Source organism: Canis aureus, chromosome 12 (assembly GCF_053574225.1).
Source record: "Canis aureus isolate CA01 chromosome 12, VMU_Caureus_v.1.0, whole genome shotgun sequence".
NCBI lineage: Eukaryota > Metazoa > Chordata > Mammalia > Carnivora > Canidae > Canis > Canis aureus.
Genome location: NC_135622.1, coordinates 10,069,604 through 10,095,045, shown reverse-complemented (window position 1 = coordinate 10,095,045; position 25,442 = coordinate 10,069,604). Strand labels below are relative to the sequence as shown.

Sequence of the window (25,442 nt, the reverse complement as noted above, 5' to 3'; positions counted from 1 at the left end):
CAGAGAGAGGCAGAGACACAGGCAGAGGGAGAAGCAGGCTCCATGCAGGGAGCTTGATGCAGGATTTGATCCTAGGACCCTGGGATCCTGACCTGAGCCAAAGGTAGATGCTCAACCACTGAGCCACCCAGGTGTCCCAACAGAAGAGTGTTAGAACTGACATCTGCCTTCTAACTGACCAGCCTCACTCTCTCCCTCTCCTAGGGGCAGAGAAGTGACTCAGCCTGGCTCACACAAGCTGCTTGGGTGGAACTCAGAGTGAATTGCAGGTCTGCAGTCACTTCCCAGCATCTTTCAAGCCGCTCCTTCATCTTACCGCCCCCCCCCACTCCCACCGCGCCCCCCCCCCCCCGGCCCCACCTTCCAGAGATGCAGTGACTTTGGAATGAACCATAAACCAATTCCCTGCCTTGTTGCTACCAACCGTCACTGGCTTACACTGTGTTCTGTGTTCCTAACCAGTCAGAGACACAAGTGTTAGCTCCAAATTCTGTTTCCAGGGCAGTATGGGTCAGGGACACACGCCTCCAGCCCCAAATCACAGACCAGAGGCCTGGAGAGCAGGACCGGGTAACCCAGAGGCACATGGAAGTCATGCAGGTGTGTCACCAGAATTGGCCTGCCATGCTGAGTTCTATGGAAACTGAGGAGCACAGGTGTCACCTAATGAGCCACCTCATGCTCACTTCCAGGAAGTTGGGAGCCTTTGGGCCTAAGGGCCCAATATCACCAGACACATCTATTCTTACAGAGATAATAGCATTTTGTTCGTGTTTATAAGGGAAATCTCTTGCATGTTAAATACTGGCTTACATTTTTAAATGGCTTTGAAAACACTGGAGGACTAACCACAGTCCAGCCCATGGGCTGCCCGGATGGCATCTGCAGCCCAGCACTGGGGGGGAAGGCAGACAGACCAGTGGGAATCCTGCTCAGCCCCTGTCTGTGACCTTGGGCAAGGCACCCCTCTCACCATCAGTTTCCTCATCCATAAAGCAAGGATCACTTTGGGTTTATCTCATAGCATTCTTGGGAAGATTAAGTGACATAGTGTAGCCAAAGCACTTAGAATGCTGCCAGGCACATAATCAATACTCAATAAAATTAGTACTGCCATTATTAACACACTAAATCATGAAGACCTGAAGGTCCTTGGTCAGCGCTCCTCCCAGAAAGCTCTAAAGCAGAGCCAGCACTCATCATCCCTCACAGCCAGTTTCTGCAACAGCATCCTCTACAGCTGAAGATTTTTTTTTTAATTCATGATAAACATAGAGAGAGAGAGAGAGAGACAGAGACAGAGACAGAGACAGAGACAGAGAGAGAAGCAGACTCCACGCAGGGAGCCCAATGCGGGACTGGATCCTGGGACTCCAGGATCGCGCCCTGGGCCAAAGGCAGGCGCTAAACTGCTGAGCCACCCAGGGATCCCCCATCCTCTACAGCTGAATGACCTCTGCTGAGCATTCTGTGTTAGGGTACCACAGCACACTATCCTATCTTTGGGGGACTGGATGAACAGAAAGAATGGATGCAGGGGGCTCCTCAAGCCCACTCTGGAGAGCCTTGGAAGGTACCAGGTCCTGGCCAGGGGCTATGAGCATTCACAGAGGAAAGCATGGACTCAGCTTTCAGAGGCCCGGGGTGTTTGGTCTAGGGGACAAATGTTCTTGCAGGAACAGCTTGGATTATCTGGTACAAGAATGTGGCCCGTGACCTGAGAGAATTTTGTTCTGTTCTTTCTCAGCCAGTCAGGCCTACGTGAATGATGTGGTTGAGATTGAGATCTGGCCTGCAGTACCTGATGGGGGAAAAGGAGGCTTGACAGCTCTTTGGAATGCTGCCAACTCAGGGTTTGGGTGTTACACTCCCAGTAAGGTCGGGGAGGAATTGAGAACAAGGCATGCTAACCTGACCCTGGGGTTTGGTTTAAGGGGGTGTCGGTGTGTTCTCGTGGAAATTTGCTTCTGCTTCCTGAAGGGTGGGACAGAGATTGGTTCTTCAGTGGACACAACAGCTAGGGAAGCAAGTGGGGTTTCCAAGGGCATTGCACACAATGGAGGTGTATGTGCAGGGCCCAGGCAGGAGGGATTGAAACACTGAAATGGCCTTGATGGAATGACCTCTCTTTTGAAGAGGTTAAAAAATGCACCCAAAGTTATTTTTGCTTAACAATGTCTGCATAAACCAAAGAGGCCATTGAAATTATGGATAGGCCCCTATCTCTTGGACAACAGATAGGTCTATTTTCAAGACGCATTGTTCTGTGGACACTACTGTCCTGAATAGTTTATAAATTCCCAATGTATTTCAATCAGAAAAAGTGCTTTTTATTCTATTTCCAGTCCTTTTCATAGGCTAGGGTAGGGGAGGAGATAGGCCAAGAGGAAAGGTTTAATATTTATACTGTGCCTGGTATCCCTTTTTGCTAGAAAACATAGTATATCTCCTCCCCCACCCCAGCTCTTTTTGCAAACCCAGTTCTCTTCTCAGTGCCAGAAAAGAATTTATTACTTATAGGAATTATAGGGAAACATGCTATAGCATAGTTTCAAGAGATGGTATTGTGAGCTTGTTAATTAGCCAGTTTTTTGTCATCAGACAGAATGGAGTTTCAAACCCACCACTTCCTAGAGGTGAACTTGGGCAAATTACTTAATCTTCCTAAGCCTAGTTCCCCACAACTATAAAATCAAACTAATATTAGTATCTATCTCAGAAGATTGTTCTGAGAATCAAATGAGCTAATGGATAGAGAGCACTTAGCAGGATCTGACACATATTAAATGCTAAATTAATGGTAGCTATTGTTAAAATTTTCCTTCCATCTGACTCTTAAAAAAAAATCCACTCTTTCAAAGATGGGTTTTTCTTAAAGGTAGATGCACCTGTACTCAGGGTATGTTAAAATTTCTGGAGAAAAAGCAATGAGAAAAAAATTTCCTCCGACTCTCCATGGCTCAGTGTTGGAGTTGGGCTCCAACTGAAAGTGATTTGGCTGTGCTGTCTCAGTGAAGGCCTCAGATGAATCCTCTAGAAACTGGAACTGAACTTTGGGATGTTTTGGGTTGGAGCAAAATGATATGAACTTTATATCCACCACTGATCAGTCTTGGGATGTGGGCCACCCTGAGACAGGGGCTCTCCTGGTGGGGAAGCTCTCCACAGTGAGGCAGCTGAGGATCATCTGCCAACAGCATTCCTAGCAGCTGGGACAGCCAGCCCTTCAGTGAAAGGGAGGGGGCATCTGGTGGCAGATCACAGTTTGCACTACAGCTCAGTTGTACTATTTGGTCTTTTTTTTTTTTTTTTTTTTAACTGTATTTTGCTTCCAAACAGCTCCTAACACTTCACAAACTAGCACATTTTTCTCATCTATTTGCAGAAGGCTCTTGAGGAATGAGGTACTACCCTGCTCTGCTCATGACCATTTTTCACATCATGAAAAGAGGCATATAGCAAGACAGTGACAGGGACTCACACACAGTTCTGCCCTTCAGCCAGGGTTCCGCTACCGCATCATCGCTTCTTATTTGGCCACGGTGTCTAGGTGACACGAAGCCAAAGCTGAGCATTATTTTTTATTTCGTTTTGTGGAGAAAGATGACTTGGCAGGGCTCTGCCTCATTGCCAGAGCATCATGAACTTTCTCAAGCATCTTGCACTCCCACATCTCGGTACCAGAACTAGGTTTAGGTGGGAGTGGATGAGGATGTCTCAACCATTGCTAACCAAACCAAGCAAGGAGGTCTCAGGGAAGTAGACACCAGGAGCCTTCCACACCTTACCCCTTCCATATCCTGCTTTCTGAGCTATATGGCTACCACAAATCACAGTCAGCTCTAGGGACATGGTCACAAAAGAGTCAATTACATAGTCCAGGGTGAATCCTAAGCACAATCACTTTGGAGACAGTCTTTTTTTTTTTTTGATAGTAAATAATAAGTTAATTTCATAAATCTTTCCATACTAAAATCATTGTTTTCAAAGAAGTGAATGTCATGATTAACATTTGGGCACAAATAGTTTCATCTTCTGACCAGGACAGACATGAATTTTGCGTTGTTTTCTAGACGAAAGATTTCAAACATGTACCAGTTTTCACATCATAAAGTTGTAAGTTGGGTAACCCAGCTGTGCCATCTTTAGAAGTAGTGTGAGGCTGCCACATTGTTGGAACAGCATGCTTTGCTGAGAACTCCAGGCAAACTGCCTTTGAGAGGTGGAAGGGGTGCCAGTAGTTTCCCATTAATGCACAAGGTGCCATCCTTACTAAAGGTACAGACTTTGCCATTTTTCCCAGGTTCCCTTGGAAACAATGTGCTTTCCCTAAAATGTGGTGGTCCATTCACCATGTACTGGCCTTCTGATCCTCTGAGTGTCAGGAGTGACATGAAGGGTGCCATCTTGTCCTGCAAAGCCAGTTAATCTTGGGTCTCGAAACATCAAAGGTGGGACGTTGCTAAACTAGTCAACAGGTATGCAATTTCTGGCTCTGGTAAAATTGTAATTTCAGCACTTCTGGAGAATTCACCGATATATGCTCTCTTTTTCCTACAAGAGAAACATTTCAAACATACAGTTCACTAAATTCCCCCTTTAAATTCAGCTGGCCCTTGGGGTATTATTTTAACCTTTTGTTGCACCTTAGGAATGGCTCTGGGAACCATCAGAGTTTGAGGCCAGAGTTTCCCAGATTCTCTCCTGAGACAAACACAAACACAAAAAGAGCAAGGAGTGGCCTATTTCAGACTAATAGACTCATGTTAAAAAGTATTAAATGGGTCAAAGAAAAATATCTTCTACCTTTAAACACAGATACAATCTACCATAAAGATCTAATAGCTGGAAACTTATTGTGACAATTACAGAGTATGTTAGAAGTGTCAGAAAAAAAGTGCTTGAAATATGATATTTGTAAGATTTTTAAACACATGTATCTCAAATATTGGCAGCTGAAATAAACAAAAACTGTCAAACACATAAAGAGTCTGGATCATAAAATGTTTCTCTTACAAAGAGAAAACATGCCATCTTTTTAAGCTTCTGAGGAACATTTACAAAAAGTGACCATAACTAAGACACAAAGATGAACTCCATATGTTTCAAAGCATAAAATTTATCTGAGCCATTTTATCATATAAGAAAGTAATAAAATTGGAAATTAAATAAGCAAATAAACCATCTACTTGAGGTGGAGGGCAAACTTCCAAGTAGTTATGATGACAAAATGAAATAAACATTCCTTAAAAATGTAATAATAACAAAAAAAAATTTTTTAATTTAATTGCGGTATAATTGAGATATAACATTATAGTGGACTATTTTTGAAATAATGAAATGAGAACACTTTTAGTGCAATTCATGCAATAAATATTTATTGACCATCTACTAGATGCTAGACATTGTTCTAACAGCAGGATATATATAGCACTGAAAAGACAAATTCTGTTCTCATGGTCTTACATTCTATCACTAGAGTAGGAGAAAATAGCTAATGAATATATGACTAAAGCAAGAAAGTATCAGGGGAAAAAAAAAAAAAGAAAGTATCAGGGGCAACACTTGCTTTAATAAAGATAAAGCTGAGTAATGTGACTGGCATGGGGGTGGGTACTTTTGGTAGGAATAGCCTCCTTGAGATGGCATTTAAGTTGAGATCTGCACATCAGGAAGAATTCACCACATAAAGATGTGGGAAAAGAACATTCCAGCAGAGAGACAACCTACACTATGTGTTAGAGAATAGCATGCAGCAAATACAAAAACTGATGACTCTAAGTTTTCTAATAATTGAAGAAAGAATGGAAATTATTGAATTTTTAATTCAATTCAAGAAGTTAGAATAAGGGTAAAAAAATTCTTTAAAAAAGAGAGAAAAAATAAAAATAACTAAAAAAAAGAGCAAGATTTATTTTTAAAAATTCAAGATTTATTATTTTGGAGGAAAAGTGCAAAAGATAAGCATCTAATCAAAAATTGTTTAAAAACAAAAAAACTGTTTAAAAACACAGATATAAAAATAAATATAGAAAGTCACTTGGGGCTCCTGGGTGGCTCAATCGGTTAAGCATTTAATTCCCAATTTCAGCCCAGGTCATGATCTCAGGGTTGTGAGATTAAGCCCTGCCATAGGATCCCTGTGCTTAGCATGGAGTCTGCTTAAGATTTTTTCTCTCCTTCTCTCTCTACCTCTTTCCTCACTCCCCCATGTGCCCACACATGCTCTCTCTCTCCCTCAAAAAAAAAAAAAAATGTAAGAAAGTTGCCCAATTTTTTTAACAGAACTAAGACAGCTGTAATACAAAATCTGAACACCTCTTCACAAAAAAGAAAGAAAAAGAAGAACATATCAAACTTTACAGCAATTTTATTTATGCATTCTACTATTTGATTCATTTATTTATTATTTATTCATGAATCTACTAAGTTGAATTCACACTATGTTAAATGCCTCATGCATCACAGCCCAAAAACCTTTATTGCAGAAATGTAAGAATAGCTTAGAATTAGAAAAAAAGTTAATATAATATGACGTATTTTTTTTCAGTGAGTAAGACCTATTTTATTATTACAGAGGATGAAGAAAGTCTTTTGATAAAATTCAACACTTTTTTCTGATTAAGAGTTTCATTAGCAACTTGGAAGAATAAGCAATTCTTGGACCTCTTGCTTCACTCAACATGGAGAAATGGTAGATAATATACGATATATACAATAAAAATAATAGTAGGCCTCCAAAGAAAGAAAAAACTAGGTACATAAATAACGAATACACTTAAAGCCAAAATTATAAGCTAATGTAGTGATGATCTAGGAGATGGGGGGTGAGAGGTATTAAATCCCACTATTGCTCCAAGGGTCAAAAATCAGCATTTTGTTGTTGTTGTTCACTAAGGAATAAGGCAATGATTTGGGTCCTGCCTAAGATGGGAGGCTATGACTCAGGTCACTGCATAAAATTGGAACTTTGAAGGGTGTGACATCACAAAGATGTGACCATCTCCCTCACCAAGTGAACTAGGAATAAAAACATACTTCATTCTCTGGACCAGAAAAGTGATAAGGAAATTTGAATCTGCCCAGAACTCTGATTAGAGGAAAGATTCTTCCTGTAGAAACCAAATACAGAGCCTTTGCATGAGTGCACTTTGCATGAGTGTGGAGTCCAAATGCATATTCCCTAGGGTTGTAGGTGCCCCTGTCAAAAAAAGTAATGTTAAGCTGGTTTAGGGCTAGCAAATTCCTAGAATCCTCAGCAGATGGAAGCACACTCTTCTGACACCAATTGTGAGAGTTGGCATACTAAGGCTAAAGGGCTAAATACTGCTCATATCCTGTTTTTGTATGACTTGCTTGTTTAGAATGAGTTTTTGCATTATCAAAGGGAAGAAGCAAAAGAAGAAGGAGGAAGAGGAGGAGGGGGGAGGAGGAGAGATAGAGCTTTTATGAATGTATGTGACCTACAAAAACTAAAATACAATTCTTTCCTTTAACCACGGTTTCATTTTCCATGGCTTCGTACCCACAGTTAATCATGGTCTAGAAGCAAATGAGCCTTCTGAGTCTGGAGGGTCAATAGCAGCCTAATGCCTATACCATTCACCTCACTTCATCTCATTAGTAGGTATTTTATCATCTTATATCATCACAAGAAGAGTGAGTACAGCACAATAAGATATTTGAATGACAGAGAAAGAGACCACATTCATATAACTCTTATTATAGTATTTTCCACAATTGATCTCTTTCATTATTAGTTATTATTGTTAATCTTTTACTGTACCTAATTTATAAATTAAACTTTATCATCGATATGCACATATGTGTAGGAAAAAACAGTATATGTAGGGTTCAGTACTATCCATGGCTTCAGGCTTCAGGCATCCCTTGGGAGTATTCAAACATATACTCTGTGGATAAAGAGGGGCTGCTGGGTATATTGTCTGTCTCTTTATAGGAAAAACATGCCAACCCCTGATCCAGAGCACAAAGCGGGGGGAGGGTAATATCCCCCATTAAAGATCAGCTTACAACACAAAGTTACTGTGTGACCAAAAAATTTCTATGTGACAAGGTCATTCACTACTTAGGAAAGGCTATAAACTAAATAACTAGGAGGATAGCAGCCTTGCAAATTTCAGGCAAAAGTATGACATGAAGTTGTATAAAATAAGTATTTCTAGGGATCCCTGGGTGGCTCAGTGGTTTAGCGCCTGCCTTCAGCCCAGGGCCTGACTCCAGGGAGTCCTGGGATTGAGTCCTGCATCGGGCTTCTGGGAGGAGCCTGCTTCTCCCTCTGCCTAAGTCTCTGCCCCTCTCTGTGTCTCTCATGAATAAATAAATAAAATCTTTTAAAAAGATAAGTATTTTTAAATGATTAAGAGATAAAAGGAAGTAAATTTTACAGGAACTTCTATAAAAGAGAAATCTAGTAATTGGAATTAAAGTCAGAGGAAAAAATTAAATAACAGATTTAAACACAACTAAAGAAATAAGGTAAATCTGGGAAAATGAGCCTGAATGTAACACCAAGTGATAAAGGGATAGAATATATAAAAAAGAAGTTAAGAGTCAGGAAAGATATATTGAGAAGGAGCAATTTAGTTCCAAAGGGAAAGATTAAATAAAATGACAAAGACATTTTTGAAGAGAAAATGATTGTGAAATTTTCAGAATTGATAAAAACATAAATCTTAGATTTGAGAAGCATGCTAGGTCTTCAATGTGATGAAAAATATATGTCTACAACTAAACACATTTTCATAAATTACGAAACACAAAAGAAAAAGAGAAAAAATTAAAAGTAGAGAGAAAACACAAATTATTGATGTGACAGAGTTTGCTGTAGGTCCACCTAAACATATTCTAGATCTTCTGAAAAAACAGATTTGTAATTGGGCGTATGGATGTTAATGATAGAATTCTATAAATGAAACATGCTTTGCAGATTTGACTTTAGAATCATGTAATATTTTACATAATTATGAAACAAATTAAAAAATAAAAAGCAATCCCTAAAAATAAAAAGGAAAAGGAAACAGGGACACCCACGTGGCTCTGCGGTTGAGCCTCCGCCTTTGGCTCAGGGCGTGATCCTGGAGTCCCCGGATTGAATCCTGCATCGGGCTCCTCGCATGGAGCCTTCTTCTCCCTCTGCCTGTGTCTCTGCCTCCCTCTCTGTGTCTCTCATGAATAAATAAATAAAATCTTAAAAAAAAAAAAAAAGGAAAAAGAAACAATTCTAATTTGTATTTAAATGGTGGCACATCCACATGGAAAGAACTAGTCAAAGTGACTTGACTAGTCACTAAGGGCAAAAAAAAATTACTTAAAGAATTTAAACTATTTACAATAATCCTTTTTTTTAAAATTTTTATTTATTTATTTATGATAGTCACACAGAGAGAGAGAGAGAGAGAGGCAGAGACACAGGCAGAGGGAGAAGCAGGCTCCATGCACCGGGAGCCCGACGTGGGATTCGATCCCGGGTCTCCAGGATCGCGCCCTGGGCCAAAGGCAGGCGCTAAACCGCTGAGCCACCCAGGGATCCCCTACAATAATCATTTTAGTAGTGGTAGCCATGGTATTATTGTGTATGCATTGTGAGATAAAGCAGATGAGTAATTATGGTACTGTACTGTTTTCTACAGCTATCATAACAAAATACCACAGCCTGGGTGGCTTAACAATAGAAATTTATTTTTCTAAGAAGTCCAAAATCAAGGTGTCATGAAGGTTGGTTTCTTTTGAGATCTCTTCTTGGTTTAGAGACAGCTGTCATCTTTCTGTGTCTTCACATGGCCTTTCCTCTGCCTACAAAGAGAGAGAGAGAGAGAGAGTCTTCTGTCTCTTATTCTTCTTATAAGGACACCAGTTCTATCAGATTAAGGTGCCACTCCTGTGACCTCATTTAATCTTAGTTACATCCTTAAAGATCCTATATCCAAATACATCACATTGGGGTTGGAGCTTCAATATATAAATTTGGGAGGGACACAATTCAGTCCATAATAGGTACACTGAGAACTGAAATGTATGATATGGGAGAAAGGAAACTTGGATGCAAGATGAATAAGGCTAAATAAAAACTCTGTGGTTCTGAATTTGAGTGAAACTATCAGTATGAGCTCATGTCATGTTTGATATTTATAACTTATATTATTTTAATATATGTTATGAAAAAAATATATATATTATGTACAATATAATATCTGTGTTGCACAAAGAGGTATTCCATATGTATCTCCTGAAAAGGCAAGAAACAAAGACCAATCCCCTAGCAGTGAGACCACTAGTGCCCAGATTATAGTCTCTAAATACCATTTCCTATTAAAATGAACCAGAACTCCTTAGTGAATGTCCAATTCTAGGCCTGACAAGGGAAGTGTATAAATTGGGTATAAAATCCTGTCATCCAGGTAGCAAAGAAGTTATTGAAGTTATCATTTCAAAGGACTCAGGAACTAACTTAAATAGTCTTCCCCTAGCCAAAGATGAGATAATTTGAGTTTTGGAACTGATTTTGACTACTGAGTATTTGAGCCTGCTTGCCCATTCCAACTAGCAATTCTATGAATTATCCAATATACTTTAAATAAGTTCCCCTTCTGCTATAATAGGTAAACATTGTTTTTTGTTATTTACAAATTAAAAAAGCCAACAGATACTCTGAGGAAATTTGCCTTGCACAATGTAAGGCATGATAGATGTTCAATAGATGTTGATCTCCTTCTTAGGATTCAAAAATCTATTATGAGTTCCTTTCAGATATCCAAACTGTACAGGAAATTTTCTTTCATATATGAAGGAGATTATGCCTCTTTTCACACCCCTGTAGGTAGCCCCAATCTCTCCAACTTGAGGGAAGAATATCTGTATACTGATGGGTCACAGTCCAAGGTTTTGACTGGACCCTGATTATTAGCAGGGGCCATTGTGTTGAAATGTCAGCACCCATGCTATGCTTTTACACTCTCTGCTTCCTATCTTCCTGTGATAAGCAGACATAAGATCTCTTATCTCTTCCTCAACACTGTGCTAGGAGGGGTAAGTGAATTTAGTTCTTCTTGTAGGACCTGGATCTCTCTATCTACCATATCATGCCTAAGATTTCAAACTGAAGAGAAATAAAAGATCCCATACAGACAGCAAAACTTAAATCATGGAATCAAGCTTATCTTTAACCAGAAAACCCTATACTGACAATTATGAGGAGCTGGTCTAGCTACTGATTTGTATCTGCCACTGTTCCTTGCCTGGCATGAAAGTTCCTTGGGAGACTAAAGGCATGAAGGGACACTGAAAGGGCGAGGCTCGTGTATTCCTGGGTTCTCTAGGTTGGGAGAAGAAAAGAGGTCACATCACCAAGTCACACCAAACATCAAGTAATTCCCAATCTTACAGAACCACCAAGAGATGAGAAGCAGAAAGTACAAGAGAATACAGCATAGGTGCTGATATTTCAACACAATGATCCTTGAGTTTATATTTAGGGACTCTGATGAGTGGAAATAGGACAGAAAGAAAGAGAGGAGGCAGGTGGGAGGAGAAAGGAGAAGAAATGGCTTCCTTTATGTTGCCTACTCCATTTTCCTTACCTCACTCCCCTCCAATAATTCCCACCCACACAGCCAAGGCAGAGAGTGATAAAAAAGAGTAATGAGGATGAGTCAAGTTCATAGGTAGTTGATTGGCCACATCATTCTCTTGAATGTACGTCTTGGGAATTTCTCTTTTGTACCTCTGATGTGCTAAGAAGGGTTGTAGTCAGTAACTCACGCCATCTGTATTCCAAATCTCTAGAAGAAACTCATTTCTTTCTCTTTTCCTTGGAGTTATCTTTTCTTGGCATCAGAAAATTAAAATACGGAAGTCAAAGAAAGGTACAAACGAAGAGGTATAAATTTAGAGGAAAAGATGCTGAGGACATTCATCATTTGGTCTACTTGTAATACAGAGTTTTGCCTTTAGGTTAGGCAAAAAGAATCCTTCAGTGGTTGCTCTCAGCTTCTCAATGGACTACATGGTGCTTGAGGCCAAAATACCATAATAAAATGTACGTGTTTTCCTGGCCCTGTCCTCTAAACATATCTTTCTTGTGGACCCCACGGGCAAGGGCACATAGCTCTGGGAATAATGGATCTGGGGTTTGGAACCTTGGGCCCAAGCCCAGTATTGCCCCCCAAGGAATACCATGCCCCCTGAAACATAGGTAATAACATAGGTAATAATCGATTTGCCATTTTGTGGCCATTTGTGGCTCATACTCTGGCAGGTGAGGTGACTGCTGAGCTCTGAGCCCAGCTGAGCAGTGGCTGCTCTTAGGGATCAGAGGGAGCATACACAACTGTGAGGAGGCCTTGTTCCTTGTTACTGTGATCCCAGGTCTGCCTCTTTGCTGGCCATGCCTCACTACTTTCTGCTATTTCCGTCAGTCTTGTACTGATGGGTCTCCAGGAGCTCCCCAAACTGTTCCTACGGAAGCTCTGGGAAATTCATGCTGCTTTGATAGGATGGCCTCCAACAACGAGACCTCACGTTCTGCAGACCTCAGGTTATGGTCCAAATGGGACCTGGTCACTCTGCTTGGGAAATGATGTCCTTGAGGCAAGTTCCTAGACTTAGCTGCCTTATCTTAGGTTTGTTCCCAAGTCACCACAGGGGCCTGAGATGCCATCGCAGGTCCTCTGCTTCCCTCTTCTGGTCAATTGAAGGGAATCTTTACAGCCATTCAGTGTTCAGGGAAAGGAGTAATATAATGGGAACTCATAATTAGATTAGATTATAATTTCCAAAAAGATCACTTTTCAATTCACAAAAAGCTACCCAGGAAGTGAGATTGTTAAGGACAACATTATTACATTTCAAATATGCTCACACCAAGACAGTCCTGACATCTACTCTACTGTGTAGACCTACAGGGAAGATGTTAGCTAAATCAGCAGTTCCTAAAGGTGATGTCAATGTGCATCTTAAATCTTAGATAGGGTGGAGTAAGTTACACAGGCTTCTTTGCTACAAAATTTCCCAGGACCTTTAAGTTTCTGATGTTCATTGGGAATCCCTGAGGAGAGGGAACATACAGCTTTTGATCACTGAGTTCTTTATTAAGGAGCATGCCAAGGCCTAGCGTTCCATCCTGCAGAACACCCTCAGGGAAATGTGACACCAGACATCAAAGAAGTGAACTAAGAAAGAGTGGTCCTCACAGTATGAAATGACAGGTGTTATCTCATCCACGCCAACATCAGAACCAATGAAACAAATGACCCATCTCTCTTGAGCTATTATAAGACTCAGTTTCAATCACCAAGCTCAGAGTTGGAAAAGGATTCAAAGGTCCCCTGCAGTCCAATCCCTTCACTTTGTAGATATGATGACTAAGACTCACAGTGCTAGAAAGAAGGTATAGTCTCAAAACCCATGAAGAAATACAACTGCAATATCTGTTTGTGGAAGTCTAAGACTTATGACCACTTTGCCCAGAGAAGCTATCCATGGTAAAGACTCTGCATTTTTACATATTAGATTAGCAGGTAGAAAAAAAAATACTGTTTAGAAGAGCATAAAACAGGCCCACCCCTTCACTGGAAAGATTTTGCAGCATTGGACAAAACAAGATCAGATTTCTCATTCATTTATAAACTCAGAGGGGGCACTTCATAAAAGTCATCATCCTCATTCAGACATGGAATGGAAAGCCAGAAAATGGAGTTTGTGTTAAACTCCAAAGTGCTTTGATGCTTTTTCATAAATGTTAGGACATTTGGGAGCGGACCATTGCCTTCTATATTAGCTAAGACTATTCTGGTTGCTAGTGACAAGAACCCAGATGGAACTGGCTTAGGCAGAACAAAAAGGAGTGAAAGGAGTAATTTATTGGAAAGCTCTCATAACAAAAGGAAGAGCTGGAAAGTAAGTGAATGAGCCAGCAGGATTCTCACTCTTTCTCTGGTGGGTTCTTTTCTGTTTCACTGCAGATGGGATCCACCACCCCATGGAGCTTATGGTCATCATTGGCTCTTAGCCTCACATCTTCTCCCTCCAGAAAAGAATAGTCTCTGCTTGAGAGATGTTCAAAAGTCCTGGAGAAGGGCTCTGGCTGGCATTGCATGTTGAGATGTTCCTTTCTGAGACAAGGGCCATAGGATCTTTGAGGCAGATAGCATGGTAGGTAAGAGGTCCAAATACTGACTCCCTTGCCTTCTAGCTGTATGATCTTGGGCAAGTTATTTCAGCTCTATTACCTCAGTTTCATTATCTGTACAATGAGGATAATAATGGCATCTATTTTATAGGCTTTATGTGATAATTAAATGAGATAAAACATGTAAAGAATTTTATGTAGTACCTGCCACAAGGTGAGCAATCAACAATCATTCCTGGTTCAACTGGGAGTGTTAGGAGGTCATGCTTAAGTCAATCTCTATGGCAATTTAATGGAAAGACTGAAAGCATCAACTCCATGGTCTGATTATTTGGTTTCAAATTCCAACTCCTGCACTTACAGTTCTACCTTATGCAACTCATTTAACTGCTCTGTGTCTTTGGTTTCTTCATCTATAAGTTGGGGGCAATAATAATTCGTGCCTTGTCAGGTGATTTTAAGGAATAAATGAGACGATGAAAGTTAATCATTTAGCATCTTGCCTGGCACATAGTAAGCATGCAGCAAAAGTTGTCATGAATGCTATGTAGTGGGAAGCCTGGGTGGCTCAGTGGTTTAGCGCTGCCTTCAGCCCAGGGCCTGATCCTGGACTTCCGGGATCGAGTCCCATGTCAGGCTCCCTGCATGGACGTGTTTCTCCCTCTGCCTGTGTCTCTGCCTCTCTCTCTGCCTCTCTGTCTCTCATGAATAAATAAATAAAACCTTTAAAATAAAAAAAGTTAAGGCTATGTAGTGATATGTGAAAAGATGATAGCTCTCATTTGGATCCATGATATTAGAAGGAATATTTCATTCATTCAACAGATATTATTGAGTGTTTCTGCTGTGCTAGGCACTGTGCAAATGTGAAGAATATAGAGTGATGAGCAAGACCAACAAGATCCTGATCTCAGGAAGCATACATTTTATAAAGCTTTTAGAAGAGGACTATTGTTCTGGACAGAAAAACAGTAGACATGCACTACACTTGACTTATGTCAATAACTACTAGACCAAATGTTCAACACTGATCTCCATTTTAAAAAAAGATTTATTTATCTATTTGAAAGAGAGAAAGGGAGTGTACGCTGCATGCGTACATGATTGGGGGTGGGCAGAGGGAGACGGAGAAAGAATCTCAAGCAGACGCCCCACTGAGCATGAAGCCTGATGTGGGGCTTCATCTCATGACCCATGAGATCATGATCTGAGCCAAAATCACAAGTAGGATGCTTAGCCAACTGGGCTATCCCGGGAACCCCAAGACACTGACTTCTGTCAATAGCCAGTTCTTTATATTTCTTGTTTTTTTGCATTCTCTCAAAACATAGTCACCTTCACCATCATATCTCTGTCTCCTTGCAAAGAGATATCTTTTTCTCTTCTTGGTAGATGATCATTATTGTTATTTGTTTGTACACATGTGTGAATCGCATGTACAAATGGCATTATATGTATACATTCTTTGTAGCATCTTAAAGACCTGGTAGGTCACTTCACTGTCTAGGTATTTGGTAGACCTGACATCTTAATTAGCCTCAAATTTGGAGTATGTAGAACCAAGGCTGCAGAAGCTCAGTTTCACCAAAAGACAGAAGAATGCTTTTAAAAGTGTTTAATAAATTATACACAGTATTCATTTCCAGCAGGATCATAGATCAAATAAGAAAAATAAGAACAATAAAGCTAACAGATAATATCAGAGAATATCTTTATGATTTCTGGATCAGGAAAGATTTCTTACACATGGTACCAAAGAATTTGCGATAAAAAAAAAAATTTGAGGGATCCCTGGGTGGCGCAGCGGTTTGGCGCCTGCCTTTGGCCCAGGGCGCGATCCTGGAGACCCGGGATCGAATCCCACATCGGGCTCCCTGCATGGAGCCTGCTTCTCCCTCTGCCTATGTCTCTGCCTCTCTCTCTCTCTCTGTGTGACTATCACGAATAAATAAATAAAATCTTAAAAAAAAAAATTAAAAAAAAATTTGAAAAAGTTGACTATGCTAAGAACTTGCATTCATTAAAGAATACTACCAAAAGAGGTAGAGGCAAGCCTCAAAGTGGGGGCATTTCGCACTGAGTCTAATCAACAAGGGGTTCATATCCAGAATATATAAAGAATACCTACAAATGTATAAACAAAACAAAACAAAACCAGACAATACACAAAGGAAATGGCCAGAAGATGTGAACAGGCACAGCACAAAAGAGAAATCCAAAGAGATCAACATAAAAGGGCACTCAACCTCATTAGTTAGCAAGGAAGTGTGCACAAAGGCACACTGAAACACCACTACACGCTCACTAGGGAGCCAACACCAAGTGTTGCAAGGATACCAAATATCAAGAACTCTGATATCCTAGTGGTAGAAGTGTAAATTGGCACAATTACTATGGAAAGCTGATTGATATCATCTAGCAAAATAGAAGATATGCATCATTTATGACCCAGCAATTTCCCTCCAAGTTATATGTACCCATAAGACATGCTTATGTGTGCCAGTATACATATTTATAAATGTTCCTAGTGGTATTGAATAATAACTCCAAACTGGAAACAACCTAAATGTCTATTAGGAGTGGAGTAAACAAGAAATTGTGTTATATTCATACTATGAAATACTATACCATGAGAGATAGGGAGAGAAAGTCCAGCTACATGATACATACAAGATGAATCTGAAAGACAATATTGAGTGAAAAGAGCCAAACAGTACAAGACACATACTGTATGACGGGATCTATATAAACATTTTTAAAGGAAAAGTTAAACAATTTTAAGTAGAAAACTATAAGAAGAAGTAAAGACTACAAAAATTAAGGGAGTATTTAGCCCTGAGGGGATGGAGGGGTTACAATCAGGAAAGGTTTTTAGGGTGTCAGTAATGTATGTCTTTTTTTTTTATGTCATATGTCTTTGAACAAGTAGGTTACACATGGATTTGTTTTACACATTGTTAAATCATATCTTTATTTTTAAAGCTTTCCATATGTTTGTGATATTATTTGCGCATACGTGAGTAAGTATACTGCAGATATGTCGGACAGAGATAGAGATTAATATAGGAGGATCAAGGGTAGCATTGTTCAAGCCCAAAGTCATGGAGATCTTTAAGAGAGGTCATCAGTTTAAAGATGATCACCATCCTAGAGCAAGCGCTGATGAGATTTGCTTCTAAATGGGGCTAGTGGTGTCTTGGCCAATCTTATTACACATTCTATTAGTCTAACTTATAGAAAAGGGTTTAGCTGTAGAGAAAACATGTAGCAAACATTAAATCCATAGGTTATAAATTATCAATACTAACAGTCTCCCAAGAACCTGCATCAGGGAGTGGATGTCCTTGCTCCACAAATTTATAGTTGGTGGAGGGGAAACTCAGGCGATGCATGGACAGTGCCAGCCATCAGAGCCTCTGCTGACGGGACACACTCGGTTCTTTACATGCCTCTCGTTCACTGTCCCTCAGCAACTGGCCTGCTCCCCAGCTGCCATAGCAGGTCTAGCTGGAGCCACAATCATTTCCACCTTGAACTAGCACTTTCCACACACTTGTGATGCTTCCCTTTTTCATCCTCTGTATCTTCCCCATAGCATTCATGCTACAAAGGGGTTTGGTTGGTTGGTTGGTTTGGCTTTCACTAGGAAAAAAAAAGCTCCTACATGGGTGTGCTCCTCACATCTTCCCTATGATGCTTAGTCCATGGACTCTTCCTACATCATACTCATACTGCCCTTCACAGCCTCCCATGTGCCAGAAGCAGGGGATTCTCCGATGTTTATTGGGGTCTCACCATATTTAACCTTCGTAATGACCCACAAGATTGGCTCATTTTTATCCCCAAGTGGTTTAGAGAAGTGCTGTACCTCATTTTCACATCTCTGTTTCCCTGTCCCTATGCATACATATCAGTAATTTTTAAAATATCTATTTTTAATTTTCACTGAAATAATATCATAAAAATATTAAAGGTAATTTTGGAAGTAAATTTAATCTCTAACCTTACCATTATGGCATTTCAACATTTTTCCCCAAGGGTTTACCATGTATATGTATAATTATTTTGAATGATCATAATTTATATGCACATTTCTGTTTTTATGTATCAGAAATAATTTTCTGGTGCTTAAAAAATCTTCAAAGTTTTCATTTAAGGATAATATTTAGTATTCCACTGAGAAGATAAATAATAACTTACTTAACCACTTCCGTATTATTGAGTATTTAGATCTTTTTCAAATTTAACTGATTATGTATGTAATGATACATTCATTAAGGCTAAATGTAAAACTTTACATTTATCCCGGTTATATTTAACTTCATTAGTTTGGGTCAGTTATTGCAACACATTAACTGCTTTTTGAATTTTGACTTTGCTAATGTACTAATGTGATTTGTGGATTTGATGTTATTAATTAAAGCACTGAAATGACAGACTCTAGGACAGAAGCTTTAAGAGATATATGTGCCAAAAGGTATGCACTAGAATGTTCAAAGTAGCATTACCCATGGTATTCTCAATCTGGTAACAGCCCAAATGTCCATCAGTTGTAGAATGGACAAATTAGTCATGGTATAGTTACAGAATGGAGGACTATAGAGGAATGAAAATAAGTGAACTACACTAGAGCAATTATTTCGATGAATCTCACAAACTGATGTTAAGCAAAAGAAGGCAGACACAAAAGAATATATACTGTATTTTTGTTAAAAGTTAAAGAACAGATGAGACTAATTTATGATATTAAATATCAATATACTGGTTATCTTTAGGCAGGGGGTAGTGATTGGGAAAGGGTGCAAGATGGTGCTGATGAAGCGTTTCACTTTTAGACCTGGATGATTATATGGATGTGTTCACTTGATGATAATTCATCAAGCTGCACAGTCAGGGTTTGTGAATTTTTCTGTATGTCAATAAAAAGTTGTTGTTGTTGTTTTAAGATTTATTTATTTATTTGAGAGAGAAAGAGAGAGGGCCAGTGTGGGCTGGGGGAGGGGAGGGGAAGAGAGAGGAGAGAGAGAGAATCTTCCAGCGGACTCCCTCCACCCACAACTCGCGAGTGCAGAGCCCCTGAGATCATGACCCGAGTTGAAATCAAGAGTCTGCTGCTTAACCGACTGAGCCACCCAGGCACCCCAAAAGTTTATTTTTAAAAATAGCGATAAGAATCATGAATTCAAGAATTCATAGTGATGCTAATGAGTGTACCTAAATCAATTAAAAAAATAATAATACAGGGTTGGAACTATGTTGAGGTGGTGGGCAGTGAGTTCAGTTTGAATAAATGTAAATTGAAGTGTTGGAAAGATATGCAGGTACAAATAAGCGTTCAGTAAATAGTTGTATATGTGGGTCCTGGGCTCAAGGGAGGGAGCTAGGCTGGAGAGAGATGTTTGGGACTCATAAGTGTTTTGATAGTAATTGAAATCATGGAAGTGGATGAAAACTTCCACAGACAGGTACAAAGCAGTGTGATGAGAGGATTGGAGGATTACCAGGACTTATAGAAAGAAAGCTCAGGATGGAGGTGAAGTCATCCAAAAAACAGTGATAAGGAAGCCATGAGAAGAGACTTTCAGAGGAGGGAATGGTCCACAGGGTCAGATGCCAGAGATAGAAAAAGCTACTTGAGGACTGAGATGTCTCTGTTGGGTGTGACAGCTGGGTCACAAGAGACTTTAGGGGGAGCAGAATCAGTGGCCCTCTCAGGTCTGAGATGCGTTGTCCACGAGGGTATCATCTAGGAAGATATTTGGAGGCAGAGTTTGGAAAAGAGAGAAAGAACTAAAATTAAGCCAGATGTTGAGTTTTCATTGAATTTGAGGTATCCATCAAGATATTGGTGGGGGTAGTGATAAGGAATAGTAGCGAACAATGTAGCCCAATGACATGGATATGGAGTAGTTCTGGTCTGGAGGCAGCATGGAGCACCGGGAGAGGCCTGACCACCCATCTTGCAGCTCTGTGGTCCGTGGGACTCAGAAAAATTCTCAACCTCTCTTCAGGAGGTCAGAGAAGTCCAAGTACGTGTCAGAAGAGAGTGCGCTTTCGCGCCAAATCAAGAGGTGGAGGCAAACATTGTATGAAGTGGTCCAAAGAGTCTTCTTATCATGAAGGTAATTCTGCTTGAAACTGAGGAACAGACAACAATTCTCTCCACTTGGCTGCCTAAACTTTACGTCTTGTGGTCTGAATGGTTGTCTCTGTGGGCCCTTGTGTCCTCAGGCAACAGATTACTCTCCCCTCCCGTCTGTCTGATAACTTTCCCTGCCACTGGTTATCTGGAGCTCTGCATTCCTGTTATTCCCAATCTTTTTCTGAACCTAAACATTTCCTTCCTCCAGCCCCAAACTTCAGATTCCCCTTGGACTTTGTTACCTTTTTTTTTTTTTTTAAGATTTTATTTATTTATTTGAGAGAGAGAGAGAGATCACAAGCAGGGGGAGTGGAAGAGGGAGAGGGAGAAGCAGGCTCCCTGCTGAGTAGGGAGCACCATGGGAGGCTTGATCCCAGGACCCTGAGATCACAATCTGAGCCGAAGGCAGACGCCCAACTGACTGAGCCACCCAGGTGTCCCTTTTTGTTACCTCCTAAAGCCAAAGCCAGTTTCTCTGGGGGAGGTTAAGGTGTGTTCTGTTGACTTTTGAATGTATCAGCTACACAGCAGAAGGCTAAAGATCCAGAAGCTGTCCCAGACTTACAGGAAAATTGGAATTCTTCATTGGTCATAGGGAGGAAGCCTGTTATGTCAAGGAGTCTGGTTGTAGACATGCACTCTATGCCCACGACCATCATGCTCAGAGGTTCCTTATCCTTCTACAGGACTATTCATGTGCCTTGACAGGTGGCTTCGCAGAACAAATATGAATCAGTGTTCTAGCCCTTTTCTCAAAGGCATTGATTTTATCCTTCACCTTCTCAGCAAGAGAAAAATGACCCCAAGCCACCTTTTGCTTAATTATCTCATTCTCTTCCCATTCCTTCTTTTGAGGTTCACTCCTGTCGGGAACACCAGCTACTGTGAGAATTTGGTGACTCAGAGTATGGGGAAAGCCCGGGATAGTGTCTAACATGCAATGAGTGTTGATTTCCTTCCTCCTGAAGTTGGACATCTGCTGAGAGGTCCTGTCCAGTGAGTTCACATGGGCTTCTCTTTCAGACTTCTGGGGCTCACTCCAATAAAAGTTTGATTCAACTAAAGAGGTATTTATAAAGCACCTGCTGTGTGTACACAGTAGCATAGGAAATATGGAGAAGATATCTGCATCGTAGGCTGAATAATGTCCCCCAAAGACATCACGTCCTGATCCCCAAAACACATAATGTTACCTTATCTGGAAAAAGAGTCTTTGTAAGATGTGGTTAAGGATCTTGAGAGGAGATTCTCCTGGGTTATTTAGGTGGGCCCTGGCTGTGATCACATGTATCCTTACACACGTACCCTCCTTTTTTTTAAAAAAATATATTTTTATATATTTATGATAGTCATACAGAGAGAGAGAGAGAGGCAGAGACACAGGCAGAGGGAGAAGCAGGCTCCATGCACCGGGAGACCGACATGGGATTCGATCCCGGGTCTCCAGGATTGCGCCCTGGGCCAAAGGCAGGCGCCAAACCTCTGCGCCACCCAGGAATCCCACATGTACCCTCCTAAGGGAGGAGGGTGAAGATTAGACACACAGAGGAGAAGGTGATGATAACATGACACAGAGACATTCGAAGATCCTGGCCTTGAAAGTGGGAGCGATATGGCTGCAAACCAAGGAATGCTGGCGGCCACCAGAAGCTGGAAGAAACAAGGAACTGGTTCTTCCATAGATCCTTGGGAGGGAGTGTGGCCCTCCTAACCCCTTGACATCCAGCTCCAAAACAGTATTAGAATAAATTGCTATGGTTTTAAGGTGCCAAATTTGTAGTCATTTGTTCCAGCAGCCATGGGAAACTAATAGCACATGTAACAGTTTGGAAATAGTGCATCTCTCTGGAAGAGAGAGTGGAGTTGTGTTGCCTTACGCACGCACACATGCACACATGCCAAAATAAAACAATAAAGGGTGACAAGTGAAATCCAGCGTTGAAGCGCACGCCATCCAGCAGCAGAATCTTATGAGCAGGTGGCTTACTTAATTCACATGGAAGCAGCAGTTATCTTTGGATACCTCACACTCAGCACTTGCTTATGGGCTCATCTCACACCCAACACCACTTGTGGTGACAAAACCCCACACAAGGACCACCCAGGACCTTGAGCCCAACAAAGACAGAAATTGTACTGAGGCCCTGGGAAGGAAGCCACTCTTTGGCAATATTGCTAGGGCTGGAGCACTTGTCAGAGGTGAGCAGAAAAGGTAAAAAACTGACTTCTTGTTTGAAGAGTCCAGCTGGACAATGTGCAGAAGCACCAGCTAGAGGGCGCCTGCGGGGCTAGTCAGTTAAATGACTGCCTTGAGCTCAGGTCATGATCCCAGAGTCCTGGGTTCTAGTCTCGAATTGGACTCCCTGCCGAGCGGGAAGCCTGCTTCTCCTTCTGCCTGTTGCTCTCCCTGCTTGTGCTGTCTCTTTCTCTCTGTCAAAAAATAAATAAAATCTTTAAAAAAAAGGAGAAGAATAATCAGCAGCAGCAGCCAGAATCTCATTGATTTGCTGGCCTTGGGCAGAGCTGGAGGTAACCCAGCAATGGGGAGAGATGCTTGCTCCAGGGTGGGGGTGTGGTGGTGGCGACCTGCGGCCAAGGAATCCTGCCACATGCTTGCAGGCCATAGACTCCAGATCTCAATTTTAGTTACCATCAGAGCCCTGAGGAGAGGGATGATTTATTTCATCTTTAAAAAGTAAATATTACTTAGCCACAGAGAGGAAAGACTTCACTTAAGTTCATGAACACTAATCAATAAGAACGGGAGAAGTGCTATGCGCAGTCAAGAGAATGAATAAACCCACTCGGCATCCCAGATGGAAGGTCTGGGGATGGACACTCCCAAAAGGTTATGGATATGCACATATCCCCCCAAACACTTCTGACTCCCTGAAAGGATGATCTGTTAATACCATTAGTATGCAGCAGTCTTGTGATCCTTGGGTTTGAGGGTTCAGGGTAAGGACCCTGGCCATTCTGTTTTCTGCTCAGACATTGGAAAAGGCAAGGCTTCCATTTATAATTCAGAATGGTCAGTGGTACCTTCATATAGTACTGACCAAGTGGTCTTAGATTAAGGTCTGTCTGTACGAGCCTTGGCCAAATGACAGCTTACTTCCTGTTGCCATCTGCTGTTGAGAACAATGTGAGCTGTCCCATGACCGGTACATTATGCCACCTTTGATTGTGATTGTGCAGGCTGAATTAACCTTCTTGTGATTTAGAAGCTGATGGGTCTGAATTTCATTTTAGTTATATTTCCCTGCTCTTCTCCTCCACTGGAACACAGGGATTCACTTGGAGAAGTATTGTAATTACTATGCAGATTGCTTTCCTATCATTTGATTGGACCTTCAGGAAGAAGGAAGGTCATTAATGTACCTTCTTCTTCAATTTCTCATTTTAGGGACTCTGAAAGCAGAGCCAGGCATAATTCAGTATAGTTCAGCCCACTGAGCCACTCTCCACAGAAAATATAAATAGAGCACAGAAGTTCTGAAATGGATTGTAACCACAGAGAGAAATTCTCAAAAGACCCATTTCTTGGAAATAAGTTTGCCAGATAGAGCTGTATCCACGGCCGCTCTTCAAGGCCTGTATTCCTCAAGAGGGCTGTTCTGGCAACTTTACCTGCTTTGTCATCCATCTGGCAGTAAAATGTAAAGGAGGCCTTTCTCCATCTCACAGTTGGTGTGTGGGTGGGCACTGCCGGGGCGAGTTCATGTGTCACTCTATAGATGACACATTAATCTCTTTAGAAGGGGGCTGCAGTTTGTGTCAGACCCACAGGAAGCAAAATAGGCCTTCCAGTGCCCTGCCCATGTCATTCTCACCCCCAGAGCCCATTTAGCATCAGCAACCATTAGTAAGTCAGGTCTGCAGAAGGCAAGAGATGTGTCAGGCAAGATGCCCCACTGGGGCTTCCAGGTCCCAGTTCCCTGAATTGGGCGTAGCATTGATTCTGTTTCATTCTCCTGACTGGAATGATGTACCAGGAAAGGCATAAAGGACACTTACTGAAGTATCAAAATAGTAAGCGCTCAGAAAGAATCTCAATATCCAATAGCAAAAGACTGGTCAAATAAACTAGGTTACATCTATGTAATGGGATGCCATGTAGCCAGCGAGAAGAAAGAACTTGGTTAACTTACACTGATATGAAATTACTTCAGAATATATTAAGTGAAAAACAGTAGGTGTAGGAAGTACATATAATAGAAACACTTTATGTAAATACAAAATAATATGTGAATATATGTGTATATATACATACACATATTAGCATATATATGTGTGTATATATATATATATACACATATATATATATTAGCATATGTGCATGTGCCAATACACTCATAAGTTTCTAGAATCTTCAAGAAACAGTGGTTTCTTTTGCGGAGGAGATTTTTCCTTTTATTTCTTTCCATATATTTTTTATTTTATTTATTCATTTATTTTTAAGATTTTATTTATTTATTCATGAGAGACACAGAGAGAGGCTGAGAGAGGCCGAGACACGGGCAGAGGGAGAAGCAGGGAGCCCGATGTGGGACTTAATCCCGGGACTCCAGGATCACGCCCTGGGCCAAAGGCAGATGCTCAATTGCTGAGCCACCCGGGTATCCCTCCACATATTTTTTTAATGCTGAGTTTTTATTACTCTTAATTTTATTTTTATAAAATTATTCCAAGGTTTCCTTGACCGTCCCTCAGAGGATCTTTCTAGGCTCTTCTTCTTGACTCCAGGGCAAACTTCTGTGGTTGTACAGGCTGTTTCCTGAACACAAGCACCCAGCCCAGGGGACATGTGGGGGCTGAAATCCAACCTGAGGTGTGCTTGCCTAGCTGTCCCCATATGGGCTGGTGGCAGCTCTGCACAGTTCTTGATGTCACCTTTCACTGCTGGCAAACTTTATTTCCAGTACAGTTCAACTAGGTTATTGCTCCTAACCTGTCCCCCTCAACTTACCTCTTCAGACCATCCTTCATGTCCTGGACCTCCACCCTCTAATCTAGGTTGTAGTCAAACTCCAGATCCATCCACTGCCAAGTCCAGCTAGGCCTGAACTCACCCAACCCACTTGACTTACCTGGAATGAAGCCAGGCAAACATATTCATGATTCCCAACTCCTGTGTATGTGTGTGCCAAT

General features: G+C 41.1%; 1 long non-coding RNA gene across 1 annotated transcript; it reads left to right on the top strand.

Annotated features, from left to right (window-relative positions):
- The first annotated feature begins 10,946 nt into the window (after nucleotides 1–10,946).
- LOC144324616 (uncharacterized) lies at nucleotides 10,947–21,676 on the top strand. Its single transcript, XR_013390049.1, has 3 exons — nucleotides 10,947–11,049; nucleotides 13,983–14,172; nucleotides 21,147–21,676. It is a non-coding gene; the product is annotated as an uncharacterized LOC144324616 (long non-coding RNA).
- The last annotated feature ends 3,766 nt before the right edge of the window (nucleotides 21,677–25,442 follow it).